The sequence below is a fragment of the Elaeis guineensis genome, chromosome 14 (genome assembly GCF_000442705.2).
Source record: "Elaeis guineensis isolate ETL-2024a chromosome 14, EG11, whole genome shotgun sequence".
Taxonomy (NCBI): Eukaryota; Viridiplantae; Streptophyta; class Magnoliopsida; order Arecales; family Arecaceae; genus Elaeis; species Elaeis guineensis.
Genome location: NC_026006.2, coordinates 16,559,703 through 16,568,337, shown reverse-complemented (window position 1 = coordinate 16,568,337; position 8,635 = coordinate 16,559,703). Strand labels below are relative to the sequence as shown.

Genomic DNA, 8,635 nt, shown 5'->3' with positions numbered 1-8,635 from the left:
GGTCTCAGATCGGAGAGACATTTATACCCATATTCCATCGGAGTAAATCTTGACAGCAGAAATAGCTCCGGAGTCGGTCACGTTCAGTGCAGATGTACCCTTAAATCTCACCTGTATGCCATACCAGTGTCTCCACACTCATTGGTTAAGAGGACAACCAACCTATATGGCACACAACGATCAATGCTTGATAAACGTTGTCATCCTTGGTAATAACGTATCATTTGGTCGCGAACAGATTTAAGGACTAAATGACAAATCCTCCTTTATCAAGTCTAAATAGTCCTAAGGACTTCACCACAACATAAGAGTTCATTAGAAGATGAAATATTTTATGATGAAAAATACCAAAATAATTTTTATTAATTCATAATTCATGTACATATATAAAAATGAGGACAACCATCAACATACTGACGATTGGCTTTAGGACACTATTCCCAACATTCAGGGCATCCGAAAATGGGACTTTAGGCAAATAAGATGATTCCGGTGCAGTTGGTTCATTCTCTATTTTATGGTCCTCCTTGTTCTTGGGTGATTTTGCTTCGGTTAGAGGTTTAGGGTCGGTCTCATTGGTTTTACTAGTGTGTTCAATGACCTTCCCACTTCTCAGAGTCATGATTGATTTAGAATGTTCAGAAAAAGTTTCTGGGGTATTAGAGCTCTCAATCACAAATTGCCCTCTTGGGTTGCTCTCGAGTTGGCTAGGTAATTTTCCTCCTTTCCTCCTACTGAATGCAGTCGATAGTTGACCTATTTGGGTCTCTAGCTTAGCAATGGATTGTGTGTGGGAGTTAAAGATCTGAGTGTTGACTTCTAATCATTCTAATACTTTCAGAATTTTTTTCTCAAAAGCTGAGCTATGACCAGTAGTAGACGGTTGAGGAGCATTTTGAAATTGATGGTATAGTCCATGCCTATATGTTGGGTCCTGATATTGAGGTTGAGGTGCGGCAGGGCCAACCACTGGTTGTGGTCTCCAGAAAAAATTTGGATGGTTTCTCTAGCCAGGATTATAAGTGTTCGAATATGGATCATTTCCTGGTCTGCGAGCTTGTTGGACTTGAGCTTGCTGAACCTGCTCGTGCACAAACTCAGAAAATTGAGGTGCGGCTGGGCATTCACTAACAAAATGGTTCGGACTTGCACACAATGCACAAACTTCTTGGATTGGGTTAGGTGGAATCAGGGATTGTCCAGTATTTAGAAGACGGTCTAATTTTTGGGACAGTTCATCTACCTTACTGTGGATATCCATGACGTTTTCAATCTGATAAATTCCACTTCTTTTTTGTTGAAGCATGGGTTGTTCTCTAGAGGTGGTAGACATATGATGTAGGAAATTCTCACTAAGTGTTTCAAAGAGCTGCCAGGCTTCATCCTCAGTCTTTAGCATGAATGTCCCACCACATGATGCATCAACCATTTGTCGGTGTTTCTCTAATAGACCATTATAAAAATACTGACAAAGTTGCCATTTAGGGACAGCATGGTGTGGACATTTACGGATGAGGTCCCTTAACCTTTTCCATGTCTCATGAAAAAGTTCACCCTCCAATTGGGAAAAACTAGTGAAAGCTTTTCTAATTTGATTTATTTTTTCAATTGGAAAGTATTTCTTGAGAAATTCTCTCTGAAGATGATCCCAAATTGAAATGGTTATAGAGTCTAAGGAGTTTAACCAATGCTTGGATTTGTCCTTAAGTGAGAAAGGGAATAATTTCAACCTAAGGGCATCATCGGAGAAGTTTTGAATTTTTACTGTGGAACAAATTTCAAGAAATTCAACCAAGTGTTTGTATGGGTCCTCGTTACTAAGTCCACAGAATGATGGCAACATTTGAATAATGCTAGACTTAATCTCATATTGGGTAGCTTCTACTGGAGGTGCTTGAATGCATGGAGAGTAGGTATACGAGGATGGAGTGAAATATTCTCTCAATGGGCGTGGAGGATTAGCCTCACCAGGTGCAGCCATGTTTCTAACTCGGATAGTTCTAAGAGTCTTTTCTAATTCTTCGTCTAATGGTTGCAAGTCGGGTTTTAGTGATCGTTGATCTAACATGCAACTAAAAGGTCTATGTAGGACTATCCTAGTCTATTAAGGATTATTATTATTATTTTTTTTAAAGGAGAAGAGAAGAGAGAGAAGAGTTCTAAAGAAGAGATCCTAAGAAGTTCTAAAACTGATAAAAGAATTAGTTGTGGTTAGATTTTAATTACAATCAAGTTAGCATGCAGTGGACTCTCTATCCTAAAGTTATCCTAGTTCTAGACAGCTCCTAATTGTAGTTAGCCTTCAAGCCCTCCAAGTTGGAGCTTGACCAACCAACTGGCCAGATAAGTGTAAGGTCGGTGGGAGTCTCCCTGTTGCTTTCCTTAGACACCAATTAAATTGGCCAGATCAGCGAACGGAACCAATTAAAAACCACCTTCCTTCGGTTCCAGTCATCCTGCAAACCACGTGCCTAGACACCAACTAGCTGACCAAGTCTAATCTGGTTCAATTCTCAGGGTCACTTGTCCTAATGAGCTCGAAATCCTTAGGGGTCAATGTCTAATTAATTTTAGATTAAGGTCTAGGTTATGCAAATGCAAGGGAGTGATTTATGGGCCAAGGAAGGGTGATCAAATTTCCACCTTATCTTAGTTAATGGGTTGCACCCTTAAAGTTAATTATGGAGATGCAATGCAAAGAAACAAGGTGTCCAATCAAGTTAGAAATTTTTATATTTGAGGTTACGCTATTTTATTTAAGTGTTACGAAATGTCAGTGGCTTTTTTTTTTTTTTCCAACCATGCCAAGGTCTCCGGCAACGGTGCCAAAATTTGATGCGTAGTCGTTGATAGCATCAAAAATAACTCTACTCACTACGTAGGTAGGATGAGTCAAGATCGTATCCTCAGGGACCTTGGGCTAAGTTGAGATTGCAAAATAAAAGAAAGAAGTATTGTTTTGATTTAAAAAATAAATTATCCTAAAATTGATGTAATTAGAAAATAAAGAGCTCGGAAGTTTTGAATTAATTTTGCACTAGTAGAGTTGTATCTCTTTTTTTAATTAAATAGATATGATTAATTTTAGAAAAATATCTATCTTTCCTCGGTACACTCCATACTCGTAGATCACGGTGCATCTCCAAAAAGTACTAGGTAAACAACTCTTCTTTTTTCGGCACGCCCCATATCCGTAGATCATGGTGCATCTCCGGAAAGTAAAAGTTGTTCCTAATATTAATCTAACAGGAAAGCATAAATAAAAGCATATGAAAGAGAGCAAATAAAGAACTCATGACGATTTAAATAAAAAGTATAATCTTTATTGCATATAAAGAAATACAAGAAAGTTTAGAACAATAAACCCACTCTATGTCGTTACAAAATTTCTTCTCCACTCCCGAGACTGCTAGCCTAGCTGCTCATGGAGTAGTCCCTTTCTCTTCCTCTATGCAAGGCTCTAGAAGGATTTCTGGGATCCCCTCAAATGGGAGTACAAGAGCCTTTTTATAGGTGTTAGGAGGGAGGAGTTTTACATGGTTTTCAGATGTGGGACTAAAGAAAATACTAAAGACTAAAAGATGGATGGATGAGATGAAAAGATCACAAGCAGATAAAGAAAATACAAATTCTTCCTCTTGAAGTATTTCCAAGTATTATCTTTTTTCCTTTAATTTTTAGATCCATGAGTGTTCGTTTGTCCCCATGAACCCATACTGCCTTGCGCCCGCTGCCTCGCACTGCCGCTCGCCCGCTCGCCCGTGCTTCCGCTCGCCTGCGTGACCGCGCGCCCACGTGACCGCTCGCCCGCGCGCCCGCTGCCGCGCGAACCCGCCTTGCCGATTACAAAAAGAAACTTTTGTTTCTTTAAAATGACTTCTATATCCTCTTTGGGTTCCTTGCATAGTATCTTCATTTTTTATAATACCGTATGTATCCTTCTTTTATTTAAATTTTGTTTTAAGTCCAATTTTCTTCAAACTTGAGTCTTTTTGATCTACGAATCGGACTCTTTGTATCGACGATCACCTTTCCTGTAAAACATAAAAAGAAACATCAAATTCTTAATAAATAAAATAAATTAACTATAATTTTCTACTTTAAATGACTTAAATTAAGTGTTTATCACTGACTCTGATACTAATTGAAGGAAACATACAGCAGTACTATACATGCAATTTTAAAATTTATGTGGTGAAACTATTAGATTAAATAATTTAATCTATTTTATATGTATAAAATCTAATTTAGACTATTATGTCAAGATCTATAATATGATTTAACATGCACTTTAAGATCTAAAATAAAAATTGTATTGATCTAATCGGTGCTGTAATCTAGATCTAACCATTAGATCTATCAAAATAGATCAATCAAGTTTAAAAACTATTACCGAACTAAAAACTCTTAATCTTTATGGGTCTAATACTTGGATAGGTGCTCCTTCAGGTTGCTCGCAGCCACACAAAGTCGTTTGGCCTCTATAGAAAGTCCACATGAAGATCGGCACAGATCAAGCTCCTTAGAATGCTAGCTTGCAAAGATCTTTGAGGCTGATTTCTCTTTTCATCTTCAAAAACCTTAGATGCTCGAAAGGAAGAGAATATCTGGAGGAGGAAGAGAGGAGGAGAAGGAGCTCTGAAGAAAAATAAAATTCAGTAAGAAGAACATATGGGGCATCACTATTGGAGCCCCCTTTATATAGACAAGGGCTAGGATTTAGGGTCTAAGGGAGAGGGCACCAATAGAGTCCACGCCAAAACAACTTGGGCATCCCAAAAATTTCATAAATGAGAGTTTGGATGGGGAAGGAGATCAGGAGTCTCACACACCCAAAAATTCATCAAAGAAATTAAGGGAAAAAAATTGGCACCTCTCTTCTTTCCATGTTTGAAAGATTCCTTTCCTTCTTATCACCTTATTTCTAATTCAGATAGCATTCGAATTAGGCAGGAGATAAGATCATGATTTTTCATGCTTTGCCATCCACCCTTACTGGTCCCACATTCTTCATGCCAAAATCTCATGCCAAAACTTTTTTGGCATTGAGAATAAAGGCATGTGTCTAGGGTGGCGCAAGAGATAAGAATAGAGTCCCTACCGATTGGACTCTTCATTTTTAAATTAATTCTAAACCAAATCAAATTTGGTTCAAACCTAATAATAGAAATGAATCTAATCTAATTAGAAGTTCAATCATCAAAATAAATTTCTAACCCAATTCAAAATTAGCTGAATTTAAGTCTTGATCAAATCAAGATCAAATTTTTTTTTGCAATCAGGCTTGATTAAATCAAACCCAAACTAAGTCAAATTGAATCTCATTCAATTATACTTGATCCAAAACTCTTTGCTCAATCAAATTGAGTCAATTAATAATCTAATTTTTAATTAATTCTTTATTAATAGTAGAGTTCTAGTCCAGTGTACTCTCCTCTAAAGTTTCAGTTCTAGTGGGACTTCTCACTAGAGTCTCAATCCAATTAGACTCTTCAGTCATCAGATCTGATCGAATCTTCTTATGTGTGTGACCTTATAGGTTCAAATGTAAGTCGATAGTATAGAAATAACTTTCTATACTAATCGATGTAACCATCTAGCAATGAGATCCAACATCCGGATAGGTCAAAGGATTGCAAAATAATATTCTAGAACCTACTGGCATATGGTTACTGTATAATTCATTTCTTTGACCCTAATGCTTAAGATGATCTAGGGTTTAACTGTCAACCCTAATATAGTCCACCATATTATATTTTAACCTTTCAAATCCATCACATAGATTATCCTGATCAAGATTTTACTAAATTGAAATACAATGATGCATATCTCCTACTAATTCAGAGGGGTCAATTTCATCTTGACTCACACATCAACTTGATAAGTACTTGACTATATCTAGTAATCTTCTATCATTGAATTAGAAATTCAGATGATTCGGTACTAAAGTACAGTGACTTACTTACAAATCACCATGGTGATCTTAGGTCTGAGAGATATTTATATCTATACCCTTCACGAGCTACTCTTGACAATAGAGTGCTCAATAAATAGTCACGTTTGATGTGAATGTACATCTACATCCCACCTACATGTCATACCAGTATCTCCACACTCTTTGGTTAAGAGGATAACTAACTCATATGGCACATAACGACCTATACTCGATATTACTATCATCCTATTAACTGCATATTATTCGATCGTGAATATGTTTGAAGGAGTAAGTGATAAATCTTTTTTTATCAATTAAATATAGTCCTAAAGACTTCATCACAGCATAGGAGCTCAAGTAAGATGATCAAAATGTGATGAAAAACTAAATAATTTTTATTAATAAAAATTCATATGTAATTATAAATATGAGCACAATCATTAACAAGCTAATGATTGGCTTTGGAACATATTTCTCAACAGTCCATGAACACTATATGATAGTGATCAAGGACCTAAAGGAGCTTGAGAAGCTCAGACTTGATATGCAAAGGGAATTACAAATAGATTTGATTCTCCAATCCCTTACGAGTTTATATAGTCAATTTATTATAAATTTTTATATGAATAAACTGGACTGCACCATATCTGAACTGATCAACATGTTGGTCACTACTGAAGAAATCTTAAAAAATTTAAGGGGCATTGTTCTTATTATGGAGTGGACTTCTTCATCCAGAGAAAGTCTGGTTGGAAGAAGAAGAATAAATCTACGAAGAAGCAAAAAAAAGAGAGCAAGCCAAATAAGAATGCTTCGAAGAAGGCTGTGGTGAAAGAGAAATATTTTCACTGTGATGCTGATGGCAATTGGAGGAGGAACTATCCACTCTACTTGGAGAGCTTAATGAAGGAAAACCACCTTTTTCCTTTATGGGATCTTTCATATTTCATCAAATCTGGGGTGGAATAATTTAAAAAAATTATCCTATATTTATTTCAGATCTAAATCTCTAGATCTAATCTTCATATCTGATATTAAGTCTAAAATAAATCTAAAAGGGATGAGAAAACAAGTAATACCTCAAGGGTAATCTGATTACCCTGTAGATGATCTCTGCACAGCCCGAGGTTCTGATGTAGCCATGCAAGTGCCTGACCTCTACTGGTATCCACTTGAGCAGGATCTAAAACGTCTTCTCCTCACAAATCTATGCTCCAAAAATCAGATCTCTATCTGATTTGGATGTGCTTCAGAACTCCTTCTGAAGTTGGAGCAGCGGCCTATCGAAGATGTCCTGCAGCCTTCTGTTCCAGGCGTCACCACGCCTTGGATCTTTGCCAGAATGGACATCCAACTCTTTGGACATGAAGAGGGGAGGAAGGAGAGAAGGGAGTATGTGGAGAAGAGGGGAGGAGGTAGCAGCTATTGGGTTTTGTATAAAAATAACTTCTACCTCGAAATCCTAGGCGCAGTAGGGTTTATATAGACCTTGTATGCTGCGCAGTGCCACATCATTCAACCAATCAAAAAATTTTAATAAATTCTGAAAAAATTTTGATTGGTTGAGTGATGTCATCTGATCATATCAGATAAGAACCTCACCTTATGTCCAAAAGATGGTGCCAACATTGGATAAGCACAAATAGAGGTGGCACCCAAGAGTTTAAATTGATCAAGACTCTCCAATCCTTATCCACTTGGGGCACCCACTTTAATCCAATTGGGCTCACACCATAATCTAATTATGGCATCCAATTTGATATGGCTTGACATGTGGACACTTCATAAAAATCCTCCAATGAGCCCTCTTACATTTAAGACCCATATGTCAACTTTTGACAGATGTCCTAAAATGAAATTGGCAGGTGCTAGAATTAGTAGGTGTTGTCTTAAATTCATCTCATGAATTAAGATAAGCCTTTTCTGAGCTAGACAAGCTTCATTTAGACTGAGAAAAATCTTTCTAAGGTTCTCTAAATGAGTCAAATCATATTTGACTTAGTAGAGACAGAAAATATTATACGAGGAGAAAGTTAGGCTCAATCGTGTGCTAGCATGATTTTCTTGAACCTAATTGGATCTTATCCAAAGCAATTGGTTAGCTCAATTGATGACATCCAGATCCTAACCCCTTGTTTGTGTGACCCAGTTAGGTTCAATTCTGTATGGTAATGAGACATGTCATGATTCATCATCGACATCATCGAAACTCTTTCGATGGACCAGAACTCTTCTGATTCAGACAATTAGAATGATCGATCATCAATATCATTCTAATTGCTCTCAAAATCTACCAGTGTACCTAGCAGTTTGTGGTGACAACCCATCAGAACTGAAGATGAATCTCTTGGTGTAGCTACCTGTGTGATTGAGTTCTTCTATCATGAGTCCCGACTAAATTAGGGTTAAGGTGAACTCGTCAAATCCAACATCAGTCATATGAGTTAATCGATCGATCCAAGTCTGATGTGAAACCTTAATGAAAAACTCTTTTTCATTATTTTACTTTACCATGGCCATGGGCTTAAAGACTCAATCTTTCAATTATCATAGGACTACTCTCATCTACCGAGGTTGATAGATCCCATCTTGGTGCGACCTAGTTCCTACAATGAATATGCTACAACCAACATACACCTTAGGGTTCTGAATGGCTAGAAGATCAAGTTATGATGTAGTCAAACTATAACACACTCAAGG

At 37.1% G+C, this 8,635-nt stretch overlaps 1 non-coding gene across 1 annotated transcript; it reads left to right on the top strand.

The window, feature by feature from the left end:
• Positions 1-1,487: 1,487 nt before the first annotated feature.
• LOC140853871 (small nucleolar RNA R71) lies at positions 1,488-1,593 on the top strand. Its single transcript, XR_012137014.1, has one exon. It is a non-coding gene; the product is annotated as a small nucleolar RNA R71 (small nucleolar RNA).
• Positions 1,594-8,635: the final 7,042 nt, after the last annotated feature.